Raw genomic sequence first — 18181 nt, 5'->3', positions numbered from 1 at the left:
TACGTCCAACAAAAATAGGTTTTAAACGTCACCTTACCTGTCTAAAAACTGCTCTGGTGCCTTATTCACCAAGAAAGTGTAAACTCGTAACACGGCCATATTACATTATCTTCGTAATATTATTGTGGACAAGTATTCTGTGTGCCCATTTCTATTATCTTAAATGCAACGCGATGCGTTACGTATAAAGAATGAGGACCCTGGATAACACATATTATTATTTTTCTCACAAACGCAAGTCAACTAATAGCATATTGTCATCCTTATTCTAGTATAAATACAGGATACAACAGTAGAGCGATGCAGGAATGGGCAGCATAGTGTAATTTCGCGGTTGGCCTCTCGTTGAAAGTGGAACGTAGTTGCGTTACTCGCAGATGTACTTATTTTAAACCGTCACGTATCTACTGTTTGCTGGAGTATGTCACAGTGGCGAAATGTGAAAATCCCCGAAAGTGAACCCACAACATATAGGTAGTAATAGGCGTAAATGCAGTTTGCAAATCATTTTAATGATAATTATATTCTACATATATAAGCCGACATGAATCGGATTACATGAACCCTTCGCCACTGATATGTAAAACTACTGAATGTAAATCCACATGAGCTAATGTTCCGTAGTTTTATAGCAATAAACGGCTATTTAAAAAATGGGTTAAAAATCCCTATATTTCAAGAATCCAGAGGCAAAATTTTCAACCACGACGTTTAACACACGACTCTATTGTCCATTTTTAGAATGCAAAATACAACAGCAAAACTTCGCTTCTTGGCTTGGCAAAAGAACCATAGCGTACCACAAGTGTCATTACGTGTTTAAACTACGTGAAGCGCAGTCAACATTGTGCTATTACAGTGGAATCATAAGATCCTTTGAACTGAAGACCTCGTTACGGTCGCTTCCGGTTTTAAACCTTAGTAGGGGTCTTGAAGCAAGAGGAGTTTTGATGGCGCTACGTAATACTTAGTACGTCACCTGCACTTACAATAATTAATAGCTTAGTTTGTTCATAGTATTTGCCATGTAAAGCGATTTGCATAGTGATATATGGCTGTCTTCGATAATTGATTCCGATTCTAATCCTTGATCCGATTTTGAAAGTCGCCAATCAGAATGAGTTATTTCTAAGCATGTCAAAAAAGGTTTGTTTTGATTGGTCCATTTTCAAAATATCTAAAAACGATTGGGATCGTTTAGGTAAATGCCGGTTAGTGGTCATGCCTGGGCAAACATTAGATTGTTAGCAGGGAATTTAAAACAAACGTTATTGGAACCTGTTATGAACAAATGTCTGATCGGACCGATAATTAAACCACTGATGTTTGGCACTATTTTTCCTCTGATTCTTAAACAAGTCACAGTAAAATGGCGTACAGTTGTCACTAACCAACTGTCAAATGAAATAATGATTGGATTTGGGTAGATCATCGCCATCTTTTTAATTTAAATGACCCGAAAACTGCTCCAGCATCGGTTAGCAGAATCTAACGAGGTCTCATAACTAGATTTTGGTATAAGGTTGTCGTGTTAACAATTTCTCCAGTATACACTTGGTAAGTAGGTTTCCGGGCTAGTTAGAGGTTAGGACAATGACTTATTTGCACATAAATAATAGACTAGCCTTTGCATATTCTATGCGAATAATTTCGTAAACTAATCTGCAAAATTCAGGTTTCAAAAAATACATTAAACCGGTTTTTGGCTATTCTCTCCTTATAAGTACAAAATGTATTTCTCTATGTACTAATTTCTTAGTAAAAATCTGTGAAAAGAATACTTCACCTATTGACGCTACGTTAATCACATAACACAAATCAATTTAAAACAAGTCATTCAAATTAATGAAAGTATATTTTTCTATAAATATAACTTATTTGACAGCAACTAAAAATGCTGGGACATAGAAGAGCTCTAAATAGTACGAGATTTTACCCATAAAGCGAGTTTTTGAGAGCAGCCACTTATACGAAAAATATCGTAAGCTGTTAATAAGTTTCGCTATAAGATCCGCTCGGAGTGTTGTGCGTGTCGGCACATATTTATCGAAATTCGGATATGAGTAATGCGGCTATTAACTTCAGAAGCTCAGAACCGAGAGTATCGGTATCTCGTTTCATACAACAAAAGTTGGTGCTCTGTTAATATTAATGCCAAAATATTTGATAATAATACATCCACTTCTTTTCTCATGTATTAACTTGTTTTCCGATACAGAGGGAGGAACTCCAAAATACGTACTTATGACTATAAGCGATAAATGAAAATAATTAAAAATAATTTTTAAATACACGATATGTCAAATCACCAAATTAATAAGTAGCGAAAAGCGTCCATATTTTATATACATAAACTGAAAAGGTAATGTTAAAATGTAACTGAAAATTCTCGGCCATAGTTTGAAGTTAACTACATATCTTTCAACACATATTTAGGTAACGTGGGCAAAAGGTCTAACTAAAATTAATAAAGCAGGCATCCAATCTATTTAATTAATATTTGATACTATTGTTAAAGTAATTAATTTATTTTCGGGCATTAGAGTGCGCTTGCGTCATAAATCAAAGCCTAGATGTTTACATACGTTCCTACTTCGTCGAATCGAGCTACCCATCCAATTTACCATCATGTGAACATTTCTTATATACTGCATAAAGATCACAAACATTCTGAGCAATTAGGATATACTGTAGTAGGTTAATTTTTAAAGAAAATTCGATTCATAGGCGAGATATCTATATCGAGTAATTTCCCGATTGTGAGCGTTTCAATTTGGTTACTATAAGAACAATCAGCTTTGACGTTCGTGTCGCTATAAAACTGGAGTAAGTATTTAAAAAATTAGGTAATTATTTATAATTATGAAAAATATAACTGGCCGATCTGATAAAAAATACTATATAACTTTCATTTATTTCTAGCAAATTAGAAAAAAAATTATAACAAAATACTTAGAATAAAAAAAATATAAATAACAAGACTAAATATTATCATTTACAGTATTCGCGATATAAACTATCCATAATAAAACTCGTCTCCAACGACGAATATTATTATGGTTTCATGAAAATCTTAAACGCGTACATAGTTGCGGACGAACTAACACCGTTATTTAGTTTATGACCGTTGCGTACTAGTTTAATCTTAGTAGTTATCACACTTGTTACACAGCGCTGATTCCACAATAACTACTTATTGTTAACACACTTAATCTCCGAGTTTGCTAACTTAGTCTAGGAGATAGTTGATCGTGGAATAAAAACAGTTACGACACCAACAATGGCGCAGCATGCCTGCCGTTCGAGGCAGATCCAAAAATTTGTCTGACATCTGACGAAGAAAAAAAACTCAACAAATAAAATCACGTATGTCCCCCCTAGATACTGGTACATGCAAGAAAAGTAAAAATTTTGAAGGTTTTATTCTAGCTATTTTGCTCCCCTTCAACATGTCGCCCGGAGCGGAATTCCCGCTGGAACGAATGTACACTGATTAGGAAAGCTGGCGATACAAAGAAATTGTAAATATTATCACCAGTCCTTGAGAATCTCTAGTTTATGTATGGATAAAGTGAGAGCCACTGCATAATTTAGTCACAACGAATAACGATAAATGCGAAAAAAAAGTTAAATCTTTAATAATTTCAGCTTTTCCTCACGACTCCAGGCGCGCATTTTACTTTTCCGGGATAAAAGCCCCACTCTATATTTTCCCCGGAGAAAAAGTAAATTATGTCTATGTCTTTCCAAGGATCTCAAACTATCTCCATATCCAATATAATAGAATCGGTTCAATGTTTCAGTCGTGAAAACGTATCAAGCACACAGACACAAGTTACTTTCGCACGTATAAGTAATGGATTCTTAATTTACGACAGAGAGGTCTGCCTTTGTGACGTAGATATACTACATGTGCGGTACGGCAGCTCTGAGGTCCTGGGTTCGAATCCTGTGTCGGGCAAAGTGATATTTGGGTTTTTCTGCTCAGTATCAGCCCATGATTTGATTTTAAAGTTTGGAATTTGTGCCCGATATGGCGATAGGCTTGCCCCCTATCACATCATGGGACGGAACCCACTTGGCGCAAAGTGGTTGCCCTGGCTGCGCGTCTGCATACCCCTTCGGCGATAAATGCGTGGTGTATGTGTGTGTGTGTGCGTGTGTGTGGGTGGGATTCTCAATTTATACAGGAATCAATAACGTATACCAAACATCTTTCACTAAGCTGTTTATAGTTGGTAGGTTCATGGGCGTAAGTAGGGGGGACTACCGCCCACCCTAAAATAGTCTTGCGTTTACAGGAGTCTCACGTGGTGTGCAGGTCTTTCGTTGACTTCGGACACCTTCTTTCTCCTCCCGCCAGCTCACCCACTCGACAAGATCCATTGGTGTAACTACGGATGTGGTAGCAGGTCTGTCATATTTCCATCTGGATATATAAAAACTCATCGCCTACAACTGGCGCCATTACCATCTATCGCGACCTGCTTTGGAGGGCATGTTAGCGAGTGTATTTACGCATTATGAGAACTAAACGTCTCCTGTTTATTGCTAACTGGTTACAAACTACTGCAGTACAATACTGAACAGAGCTTAGAATTCGAACTTCCAATTTACTAGAATACTGTTAATTTTAAAGGATATTCCTTGTTCTCGTGACAAAGTCAGACTCGTTCATCCCGTCATTCGCTCACAAAACCAAGTGGAACGTTCATAATTTACAATTCTAATACAAAGTAATCAACGTGTTAACATTCCCTGCGGTTAATAATTTTGTTCTATAGTATGTAAATTGACCAAGAATAATAAGTGTATTATTATGTTTTCCTCTAAAATGGCATATTGTTTTTAACGTAAATATATTATGTCCTTCGTTTAACAAATCGGTTTTAATTAGTAGTCAAATTAAATGTACTTAATTTTGACTATGTCAGGGCTAATGTTTATTTTTTTATGTACATAATATAATATTTATGTATAAATGATTGTATCTAAGTCGAAAAAAGAATAAAAAAATATTTATATATTATTGGCACAATTCAAACGACAAAAATAACATCGTGGAGGTACTAAATAATTAAACAAAGAATAGGTAAGTAGCGATAAAAAATCCTAGGTATTTAAAAATCAACAAAACCCAGCAAAGTTACTGTTACGGGGTGGGTCAAGTGTGGCTTTAAAAAATATATATTGGAAAAACACCGTTTCTTTTTAAACAAAATATTACAAGTGTCGCGATCCGATGCAAGTCCGATTCAAATAATTGTAACGAGAGGAGATTAGACCGTCATGAATAAACAATTGCCTAGTAATAAAAGAATATTACGAATCAATTCTATCATCCTAAAGACCCCGTACAAAACTTACAAACTTTACAAACAATATAGACATTGTATTGGTAGTGATAGTCAAAATATGGTAAAACTGTACAGAAAGCCAGCGAATTTCCATCGACTACAGATTGAAGCTAACTCTATTAGCAGATTTATTTATGACATTGCTACCGCGAGTTCCGAGCATCGAAATGTATTCGATGCATATCAACAACGATACTCTTGGGCGACTTGAATATTGCAGTGAGATTGTCAGGCGAAATATACAAATTGAGTGTGGATTTTCATGCAACATTGTGTAGAGTACGGAAATGACTACCACAACATTGATGCTTGTATTGTGAATATTTCAATGAATAATCAAAAAGTATAGATATACAAAAGATATAACAAATAAATCGGAATAAGTGTCACATACAGCTCGCATTTACTATTTACGTATAATAAATAATAATCGGTAATTTATCGGTTATCGGACGATAAATATCGTGCCCTTGGGTTTTGAGCCTGTGGACATTCGTCTCGGCAGTCCATTCCACTCCCAACTAGGCTGTCGCCGATTTTGAGAGATTTATTATAAGACTTAAAATAAAAAAAAATACTATTAATTAAAACAACGTCTACGAACCTTTCACCATTAATGCTAAGTGACTACTAACTCGCTTTGCAATTCCAAATGATTGTTGTTAATACCCTAATTCAACAACACCTTATATAGTAAAACACTAGTGTTTGAAACTGACAAGCGCAATATCTTGCAGCACTTCGTAATTCAAAGTTTTGAATGGAATTTCTCAAAACACATGCGGCACTTAAGACACAATCAGTGTGGCATCAATGCGTCTCATAATTCTGTGGTTTAAAATAATTACCACTATAGAGTGTTGAGCTTTACGAGTGATATTAAACACAGTGTTTCAAACAGTACCATGGCAAACCAGTTCAGTGTCTCAATTCAACAAAAGAAGTAACTGATACAGTTCAACACAAGTCAATACTTATGTCAAGATGAAACACACCTGTAAACAATTCTCACTGGAATAGTAGATGATTAGTAGGCATTACAAACAGCATTTCCCGCGAGATATCTGTCAAACGCAGATCTACTCAAAGATAGTACTGCAGCTGAGTATTCCTTCGCGCACCAGTTCATTTTAATGACTGAGGAACCATTAAATTATCCTTTAACGTAAATTGTTTTAGTTATTAAAATTCTATTTCATAGGCTTCGTTTTTATAGTACTGTCGTGTATCAATTTAATATTTTTATGAGATAAATTTATAAAAATACTTTAACAAGTGCGTTGTCAAGTCAATAATTCCTAAAAAAGTTATTGGATCATACGAGTATTTACTTCGTTTGCAAAACGTATAAATCAGAAAGAGTTTCAAACAAACGTATGTGAATATGGCATCGACTATTCATCCAGATTGCATGTAGACATCAAATCACAACGATACACCATAATATCACGAAGCACGCATATTATGACATCAATTCCAGTGCTTACTTTGTCATGAAAATTGACTATCGATCTGTAAGGTATTTGCTTCTGTTTTATTTCATTCATATTAAACAACGCTGTCATGGATACCTTTTATCGTCCTTTTCTGGTAACACCTTCGTTGAGTTGTATTGATGGCGTTCAAAATCGCCATGGCGTGCTGAGACTACTTAAAATTAATGTTATGATAACAATCTTCCAAAATAAAATATGTTAATATTACATAGTTTCGTAAAATATTTAATACTTCTTAAGCAAAGTAACTATACATAATTAAGATTAAATTGTTACAGTGATTGTATATTATAAATATTGAAGAAAAATTAATATGGGAGTCTTCATAATAGCAACAGAAACAAAAATAATAGTCTTTAGATTTTTGTCTTTCTGTATGTCTACATGCATCACGCCAAAACTATTTCATGGCACCGCCTTTTCACCTATGTCAAGAGGCCTAACTTAAAATATAGGTACCAATCTATCCCCGGAAAATATAAAAAGAAAGACTTTAAAAAAAACTTGTTCACGTGGGCGGAACCACTAAGAAAGCTATTAGACTATAAACGTAAACCGAAAAAATGACATAGGCACTTTAACGAATCAAGTACAAAGTTTAGTAATATTAAATTGATAATAATTTGTCCCAATAATTTTCAAATTAACGAAGCTACGAGAAAGGGCTGTAACTGAATTATATACGACTGTCTTGAATGTCCTCCTATACTTTGGTGTAAATGAAACTTCTCCATTTTGAACATTAAACTTAATATAATTCGATCAAATTTTCAACAGATAAATATTAAATTTTGGTCAGAGAAATGGAGGAAACAAACCCGTCCTTATTAACATGTAATACAGTACACTTCTAACCATCTTTAGAACGTTGATCAGTTAACAATATTTCCTAGTAAAAATATTTTAGGGTTGCCGTCTTGTGGCTCGTTGTAATGACAATCGTTTCGATTTTGGCCACTAACATCTGCCTAAAAATCTATTTTGATAGAGTTGTCGATGTTTAAATTAAACTATTTTACGAATTTTATCGTGGTTTTAATATTTTACTTTTTTCCCGACGTTTCGAAGACTTTACAGCCTTCATGGTCACGGGGGGAACTGAGGTGTTGTTCATCCGCAAAGTCAGAGTTACAATATCTACCGACATTTTATAAACATACAACTTTTAAAATTTATTAGCTGTTAGTGGTCCGATCTACGCAGAATGAACTCACAGTGTCTTGAAGTCTGGCAGCCGGTGTTTTGGGTTCCGATTTAATTAAATGTAGAACTGGATCCCAGGCTTGTGCAGGACTGCAGACTTCGTAGAGCGACGCTCTACGAAGTCTGCAGTCGCTGAACACTCTGAAGGAGGCTCCAACCATTATCTGCGACTAGACAAGCCACAAATCCTTGCCAAAGAACATCGATTCATACCTAGGATGATCCGTGAGGCTATTGAAATTAAAAAACATCGTAATTTCAATAGGGAAGATGGTTGGAAGCTTGCACAAGCTTGGGATCCAGTTCTACATTTAATTAAATCGGAACCCAAAAGACTGGCTGCCAGACTTCAAGACACTGTGAGCTCATTCTGCGTAGTTGGACCACTAATAGCTAATAAATTTTAAAAGTTGTATATTTATAAAATGGTGTAGATATTGTAACTCTGACTTTGCGGATGAACAACACCTCAGTCCCTCCCGTAACCATGAAGGCTGCAAAGTCTTCGAAACGTCGGGAGAAAAGTAAAATATTAAAACCGCGATAGAATTCGTAAAATAGTTTAATTTAAATGTCTAACGTTCGCGTAAACTTAAGAAATCATTATAAAGTTGTCGATGTGTTTTAAATCAGCGAGATTATCTTTAATTATTTTGCAGATAGTAGGAATATAAATCATGTGAATGCTATTTAGCTTTTTAATGAAAAATAAATAGGATTAAACGCATTTACGTTAAGCTGGCCATAACAAATTAATCATTTTATTATCTCAATGGCAATAAATTATTTCCTGTTAAAATATTCATAACTGTACTGGAATACAGTGCCGAAGGGTGACATATTGCGAAAGGCATAATAATAATATAGGTACTACTAATATGCATAAATGCGGTTTGCAAATGATAATTATATTTTACATAAGTTAAGAAATGGAAACCGGCAGGAATCTGGTTATATGAAGCATTCACCACTAGAATCGAAAGTAAACTTTGATTTTTTTTAAGAAGCAATCGTGTTTGAACATTAACTTTGAATTTTATTTTAATAAACAGTTGTGTTTTAACACTAATTTCATTATGGAGAGAACCTTTGACCTTACTTACGAGACAACAGTATTATTTTACATGCTGTACACTTGCGGGTCCATGTTCACTAGAAGAAATATTAGATATGAAAATAAATATATATAAAAATTCATAATAACATACCACGCTGATATTCGTGTACATACAGTCTATTTCTCACGTTGTGTGTTTTACAGTTTTATATAAAGAAAAAAAAACATGGAACTTATTTTCAAATAGTGTTAATTATATTCTTATTGGAGATGTTTTTTGTTGGTATATCTTAGGGATAAGACAAGAAAAGCGGAAACCTATGCAAGCATATTCGGAAATTATTCCAAACATAAACAATTATGCTTAAACAATTTTTGTCTAATAACAAATCTTTAAAAATTACAATTCACAACCCATTACTCAGGGTTGAATACCAGTGCTTTTTCTTCATTACTTGTGCTTCAATAACATTTTTTGTACTGAGATAGGAATTTTAGTGAGCCTATTACAAAATCCTACAAAATTTAACAGTAATATGCCTCATACGTAACTATATTTTGAACGATTTGATTAGTTAGTCGCAGAATACCTCCGAAACAGAATTCCGTGTGACATACACTGTTTAGCAATTACTACCACGTGCCACGTCCTTGTATAATCAATTTATGGTAGACGCTTATAACATTCAATGCATTGATTGAATGACAAACACCTTCGCTTGTATTTACACACCACAAACTAATAGAATGTTTGCCCATTGTGGACAATGTATTGTTTTAATATAACACGTTTGTGAATATGTTCATTCGCTAATTACGTGAATTTGGTATACAAATAGACTGACACATGATTTTGATTCCGATAATGCGTTAATGGTATATTCATTCCAAACATGGACAAAATCGGGGTCGAAAGTAATATGATTCCTTCCTAATCGAATTTCGGCCACGGCTGCTAAACTCAATGGATATAAGCCAAGTTCGCAGGAAATATTATAGTGCACAATTATGTGCGTAATATACAGGTGCACTCACTTTTCTATTAATCTCAGTTTGGTGAAATGGCCGGAGAGAGATCAGGCGCCAGACCAACGGCTTTACATGTTTTCCGAAATACCGGCGTATCACACCACCAGCTTCCTGAATCCGAGCTGCGGCTGAGTAATTTTTAGGGTGGACGAACCCAATCCCAATTATTTTAAGCCCGACCCAGGATTCGTACCCAATTCGTATTATTACATTCGTACCTCGGCGCGCTAGTTGTACCGTATACAAATATAACTGCCCTACCGAAGTAAATAATAATATAAAGTTTACACACGTTGGTGGTTTAATTAATACCCTATTACATAGGCCCTGCCGTACACAATAACTATTTATGGTTTCATAATAACTAACGTCATTCTTATCATTCTTATGACTTCAGTGATGTGAATTTTTTTGAGTAGGTGGGTAAGGGTGAATCAACTACTATTCTTTGCAAATAAAATTAAGCTTGTCATTTCCAAGGTTTTCACTATTGTATTAATATTGAAGGATATTTATTTTAATATAATACTATCTATCACTTACGGTGAAGCTTATGTAATGCCGTATTTGGTTCTCTCTTAATATTCTACATATTTGCTGGAAATAAAAACGGTTTGAACAGCTTTGGAGATTTAATGGTATTTTAAATGCTATCAATTATTGGGTTATATCAATTATTATGTTTTACTTTTGTGGCTAATCAAAATTTTGATATATTTGTATTATAGCTTTGTAAAATAGATGTATGTATACAGAAAGAATATAATTTTATTATATTAAATAGTTACCAGCTTTGTCATGCCGCAAATCACAATGAAAATATATTTGAAATGTTATACTAAAATGTTACCGGTGTTTTCGCCTTGGGGCTTGTACCTACAGGATAATGGGCATTGTTAACAAACCAATAAGCAGTAGTCTAAAAAATCCATTTGTCCCTGAATCTGCATTAAATGTGCCTTATAACAAAGTAAGGTTATTAAAAAAATAGACATTGCAGAGGAGAATATCTGAGACTACTCTCCCATATAACTTTCGCTAATATTGAGCTATAAATTCGTTGAGGAAAATCAGGGGCATTTCAAGCGAGTGACGTCACAAACGTAAGATATATTTGGAATTTCATATTTGGAACGTTATACATTTAACGCAAGGAAGCAACAAGAGAACAAATTCCTAGCAATGTTACCTGACAAAGAACATTCGAGAAATACTAAAATAGACATATGGCGTAGTTATTAAATTTTTATATGCTGCTCTAATTGGTCTTTCAAACTATATGTTTAAGCATTTGTCTTCCGCTTTGCTACGGGAAATAGCGGATAATGTTTTTTTTCCATTTAGTCTTTTGCTTCTGCTATTAATTAATGCTTACGGATGGAACTTAGACTCCGTAACGCTCGATATTATTTAAATAAGGAGTTTGACGATCCTTGCTTAAAATCGGATCCAGGCTTACAATGGGCTAAGCCGAATAGTATCAAAGTTACTCTTACGTGTTAAGTTTTTGACAACTGTAAAATGTATATTAATATTTATATTAATTTAAAATGATGATAAAAATAATAATTGTTGAGTTAAGCTGTTGGTGTCCGATCTATACAGATTTGGTTTGGTTTCCTATTTACTTAAACGTAGAACTAGATCGTAGTTATATTATACTTTAATGTTTACACAAACATGACGCTATGTGCGTTTACTGCATTATTTTAAATAACACTGCCAAAACAGCCTAGCCTACAAATTCACCAAGGTTTTAACGATTATAAGCCAAAATTCACAAGCGAGGCGCTACAACCATAATCTTGTATTAGGTAAAATATCAAAGTTAGGCCCAAGACAATACACTGTTGTAAACAATCCCATTCTATACTCTATTCAGGGCTTTGTTTAAACGTTTCTTTGGTCCTTGTTTAAACATTAGTAAGCCCAAGCTTGTTACTTCGAGCTTGACCTACTTTTTTGTAAGTCATTGGGGATAATAGCATTTTTCTAGTATATGTATATCCAGCATAATGGTATTTTTCTGAGTTCACACAAGTCGTAGAAGTTTATGGTAGTGAATAACAATTGTTTGCTTCATGACAGGTGTAAAGATTAATCAAACTTTTCTGGCCCTGAAAAGTTTGAAATTTTCAGAGGAACCCCGTAATAAATACTTAGGGATTAGAACTGAATAGCCCCGGCCAATCGATACTGTACCATCAGTTTGTTAGTCAAAGAATTCAATTTTATATGTGCATCACTATTTAGTGCTAATGTGAAATGGACCTTAGTTTCAAAATTGAACTGCAGAAGACCTAGCTGACGCATAACGTCAAAAGCACTGACCGTAAGCCGATTTCGAGCGATATAAATGCTCCATAAACTAACATTCGGAACTGGGCAAACAAGCGACTTTTATCAACGTTGCTGTTACGGTTTTTCCATAAGACAATACACGCTGCCATCCAGTGGTGAAGGATCCATATAACGGATCCATATATAATGATTTCTATCGGCTTGTCTTTCGTAACGTTCCTGATCGTACATCCAATTGAATATCGGCTGACGAGAGATGATTACCCCTCGAGAGTCGACACAATCATGCCGGCCTGTTGGAACCGGATGTACACAGATTGATTTCGGAACGCGATATTAAGTGGTCGCTGTGGGCGGATATAAAATATATCCTACCACCGGCAAATGTGTGTTTACAAATGTTTTTTTTATTGCTTTGAATGACGAGACGAGCTTGCCGTTCGCCTGATGGTAAGCGATATGACCGCCCATAAGCAGTAGAAATACCATCCTTGAATTACAAAGTATTGTTTGCATTCCACTGCGCTCGCCATCCTGATACGTGAGATGTCAAGTCTCATTGTGTCCATAGCTACACTGGCTACAATGTCCTTCAAACTGGAACACAACAGTAACACACTGCTACTTGGCGGCAGAAATAGACAATTGTGGTGGATACCCAGGCGGACTCTAACATATGAGGGACCTACCACCAGTAAATATATCTCAATGCATATATTTTTGTTAAACTGTTTACTTCTAACAAAACTCTATACATTTTCACAAATTTAAGCATTTGTAATATTAATATGAAATAAGATAAGATTGGCTCTGGTACTAAACGAGATAATAATGAGTTTCACTTGCCGACAGGGATTAGCCAATAAATCTTCTTTAGTGAATTATGAAATTGAATGAAATTAATTAACTGTGGACTGCTTCAACGGAGGAAGAAAACCTATTGGGTCGGAATTGAATGCGTTACATCAAAGATTGTTACGATTAGTCGTAGTGTAAGCAAAGCCCTAGGGCAATCTAGGTTAAGCTTTTTATTAACTAAATGGCAATGGACTTTATGTAGCTGATGATGAAACAATGGTAAATTAAGAATATATTATCACATTTTTTAGCATACCTGAGTGACAACGCACTATTGTAAAAAATAAAATCATTCTCAAGAAAAAAAAAACTGTTTAGTGTCACCACTTTTTTTGTTTCAAAGTTAACGACCTCCATACAAAAAACGTAGTTCCATATTTAAAGCAATATGACAAGGTTTTTTGTTTTTTTGGGCAGGCTTTTCTTATTTACAAAAGAAAAGATTAGAGTCGACTGCGGTAGTGCCATTTCTCACGAAAAGTAAACTTAAGATGATTTTTAGCTGTTGCATTTTGTATAGTGTGTGAGGTCCCAGAACTTACAGACGCCACTCACCTTCTGAGTCGCCATTTTCTTTTCAGCCAGCGCGTCAATGATTCATAGGTAGTGAAGATTATTGATAAAATTAATATTATTTATTTATTTATTTAAAACTTTATTGTACACCAAAAATGTAAATAAAAAAAAAACAAAAAGAAGACAAATTTGCATACAGACGGTGGAAAAGAATACATTGGTGGTACAAATGGCGGTCTTATCTTATCAATTCTTGTAAGATATTAAACGTTAATCCCCTATCCAAAAATAAATCCCTTACCAGACAATAATCACAGTTTTCATCTAAGATTTATTCTCTATACCTCCAGAAATCCACCTCTTTATATTATACCCGTGCTATCCACCCCTTTTGTTTTATGCATATCTATACTTCTATACTATCTATACACTATTATATAAAGCTGAAGAGTTTGTTTGTTTGTTTGAACATGCTAATCAAAGGAACTACTAGTTCGAACTGAAAAATTCTTTTAGTGTTGAAAAGCCCTTTGTTTTTGGAAGGCTATAGGCTATCATCACGCTATAACCAATAGGAGTGGGGCAGTAATGAAAAATCTTTCAAAAACGGGAAAAATTATAACTTTTGAGAGCTTCCGTTGCGTGTGCTGCGTAAATGGTTATATTTATGCAATAACCAACAGTGAAGGAATTGTCCCTATTAAAAAATAAGCATATTATAAAACAAAGACTCCAGCCACATCTCTCTGCCTGACTGAACGCGGTAAACTCAAAAACTACCTGACGGATTTCGACAAAATTTTATATGGTGATAGTTAGAGACCCTGGTAAGGACATAGGCTACTTTCTATTCCGGGAAAAAATATTGCGAGACTTTTATCCCGGAATCTATACTATTATATACAGCTGAAGAATTTGTTTGTTTATTTCAACGCGCTAATCTCAGGAATAATAGGTGCGATTTGAAAAAAAATTCAGTGTTGGAAAGCTCATTTATCGGGAAAGGTTATAGGATGTATAATATCACGCTATGACCAATAGGAGCGGAAAATCAATAAAAAATGTTGCAAAAACGGGGAAAGTTAATTCCTCTTGAGAGCTTCCGCTGCGTGCGCTCGGTAAACAATTAAAAATCCTATTCCGGGAAAATATATAGCGTGACTTTTATAACGGAAAACTTTATCCTGGAAAAAAAATCTCACGTAGGCGAAGCTCGGGCAAAAGCTAGCTAATTATAAACGTGGCTGAGTTTGACCATATTACGTCGAACCGAAAAACACATGTTGCCATTTACCCTAATTATACTCATGAGCCTAACGGCCGTGGTTTACAGTAGTTAAAATAAAAATTACATTTTCAATTTTCTTACTACATCGTTACGGTTGGTTATCGTTATCGCTTGATTTAACGGTGGAGGAAAACATCGTGAGAAACCTGTATACCTGAGAAGTTCTTTATAGGAATTTTGAGGGCGTGTGAATTCTATCAATCTGCACCAGGCCAGCGTGGTGAACTAAAGCCTTATCCCTCTCAATAGTAGAGAAGGCCCGGGCCCAGCAGTGGGACAGTTTGAAATACAGTGCTAATATTATTATATTATTGTAAGTCAATTTTAAGAATTTCTTTATAAATTTATACAAATAGGCAGACTAAATACCAAAGGTATATTGTATATTAAAGGTATATTCCATTTGACCGTATGATGGTCAAATGAAAATACAAAATACTTAGGCTAAAAAAGCAAAAGATCAATATTTTGTTAGGTGTTTATTACAGTAAACAAAGCGATATTTTAATGCTTACTCTCTAACTAAGCCTGTCTCTAAAACTCATTTTATCGGGATTAGCAGTGATAGAAACCGTTTGTGTTGTAATCCCTCCATATCGATAGTTAATAAAAGAATACATAGTTCGTATCGTACAATGAAAACAAATGCACAAAACTGTTCAGTTTTTTTGCTGTCTAGAAAAATGCAACCCTCACCAATATGGCCTTTGATTTATTTCTAATTATTGTCTAAGGAAGATTAATCCTTGATCAATTGATAATTAATCCTTAATTGATCCTTGGTATCATCAGGAACTGGTAATACACAATAAAACATGCGGGACCATACGAAATCCTAATATATTCTTATCAAACCCACTTCTAACATCATATTTTTCGCTACACCACGAAGGCTAATGAATGAGATAATATAATAAAACTAGGCTATTCATTAATTTACCTATATTAGCTTATTTAGGTTAGGCCACACTGTCTTGAACGTTGCGAGCAAATTAGGTCAGGTTAAGTATAAAAGTAACATTATGCTCGCATTACTGCATAACAGAGAAAAACTGCATTAATGCAGCGCTATTGTGTACCATACACTATCATTCTTGATGTAATTACTTGCTTTTACTAGCTTTTTCATGGATGACACTTTAATACCTTCCAAATTCCATTATGAAATGCATTAAAGCGTCATGTTAGCTGCTATAAAATATAACTCAGGCGGACAGTTCAATACTTTTATAAATAAAAGTTTATTCCATTTATTCTAGCCAATATAGTGATACAGCCTAGAGTACTAAGCGTGTGACAATATTAATGACATTACAAGTAAAATACTCAACTAGAGATAAATCGGAAAACAGGGTTGATTACTAATACTTAAATAAAATGAATTATAAAACAACGCGCTTTATAATTGTTAAATCTAGTAAAATATTTTTCTATTAAGCAAATCAAGCTAGAAATATCCGTATGTGTACCTAAAATATCGGAACTGAGTTTCAGCGCTATTTATTCACCGTATCCAACACATCACAGAAAATGAGCCAATAAAAATTTGTACGTAATTTGTATGTTCACTGGTCAGCAAATGAGGTTCGTTTGTAAAAGTCACAATTGCAGTAGTACTGGGTGAATTAACGTAGCTGCTTTGCTGGCGATAAACATTCCCTTTATAGCAGCCAGCCATCAAATGAGTAAGATGCACGGTGAAAAATGATTACTGCTCAAGAAAGGCTAAGGTATGATGAATGCCTGATGGCCTTCCAAAGAAATGTAATTTTAGTGAGATAACACCATGATGTAAAGCTACTAACCACATGACGCAACAATATATTTTTGGCTTAGGTTTCTCTTAAACAATAGACTTGTGCTTCAAATCCATTCATGCTGTAAACAACAGACTACAAAACCTATTGATCTGTATTGTTTTGCTTTTTATCACAACAATATATACAATACATTTAAGTCTTGAAATGACCGAGAGCAATGCTACAAATATATTCAATAACAAAAGCATAAGATAGGCCCAGTTTAAAAAATATTGTTAATCCAAGAGTTTGTACTTCTGAATTAGTAATTGAGATGAAGTGTCATCTTTGATCTATAATTTACCTGAATTCATTCAGATAGATGCGTATTTCAAAGCAAATCTTATGAGGAAAGGTCGCAACACCACCCCCGCGAGATTCGTTCCCAGAATAAAATGCCGGTCTCTGTTTTTTTGGGGATAAAAGTATCGTTGTAATATGTATGTTAATCTAGTAGATTTAAGAAGTAAAAATGGTAACGCGGTCAACTGTCCTGTTTATATTTAATAGTTGCGTTTCTTTGTTACGATATCCTTAAATCTGTTACACAAAGGGTGAAAATGACGAAATTCTATTTAATAAACCGAACTTCGACATCCATTTCTATATGAAGGAATACTTACATAACACGACAGGTCATAACACAACAGAAATTGTAAAAGATAATTCACATTTTACAATGATACAGCACAAATAAGCAATGGATGCCACGAACAAAACGGCGTTAACTGGTCATTCGTGTCGTCATATATTTTTCTCAACGAAAAATTTTTCGGAACGCTAAGCAAGATGGCGTTCTACAATCGTAAATGCTAATAGAAAATGTACGGGTGACATACCCTAACGAAAAGTCAAGTAAAACTTGTAACACGGCAGTATATTATCTTCGTAAAATTACCGTGGTATGATATTCTTGCAGATTGATTCAAGGAATATAAAAACTGAAAATAGAAAAAAAAACTGTATTACGCACTATATTCTTTTATGTGATTGCAAGTCCTATTGCCTACATCAAAAGATCTAAATTTAAATCGCTATTATGCCGCTGGAACAGTAGAAATCCTTAATCGAGTAATTAAATTTATCCTACCTGGATTTGTGAGATGAATGGAATTGTAGATTTATTAATAATTAGTATTCCTCCGATATTTCTAAGAAAGAATGAATATAATAACATTTGTTCTACAATAGGATACTGCGGTACGCTCATTAGCAAGTTTATGGTTTTACTGCAAACAATTCACCTCGTTGTTAGCAACTTCTCTCGCACTTATCGT

At 34.5% G+C, this 18181-nt stretch overlaps 1 protein-coding gene and 1 long non-coding RNA gene across 2 annotated transcripts in view; one reads left to right on the top strand and one right to left on the bottom strand.

Annotated features, from left to right (window-relative positions):
* Positions 1 to 18181, top strand: part of LOC115448625 (probable cationic amino acid transporter) — a 147804-nt gene that overhangs the window by 10483 nt on the left and 119140 nt on the right. The window lies entirely within an intron of this gene.
* On the bottom strand, positions 38 to 6639 carry LOC115453158. Its single transcript, XR_003939545.2, has 2 exons — positions 6353 to 6639; positions 38 to 200 (listed from the first exon to the last, which is right to left on the bottom strand). It is a non-coding gene; the product is annotated as an uncharacterized LOC115453158 (long non-coding RNA).

The sequence above is a fragment of the Manduca sexta genome, chromosome 27 (assembly GCF_014839805.1).
Source record: "Manduca sexta isolate Smith_Timp_Sample1 chromosome 27, JHU_Msex_v1.0, whole genome shotgun sequence".
Classification (NCBI taxonomy): Eukaryota; Metazoa; Arthropoda; class Insecta; order Lepidoptera; family Sphingidae; genus Manduca; species Manduca sexta.
The sequence above is the reverse complement of the archived record's forward strand: the minus strand, read 5'-3'. Positions and strand labels throughout refer to the sequence as shown.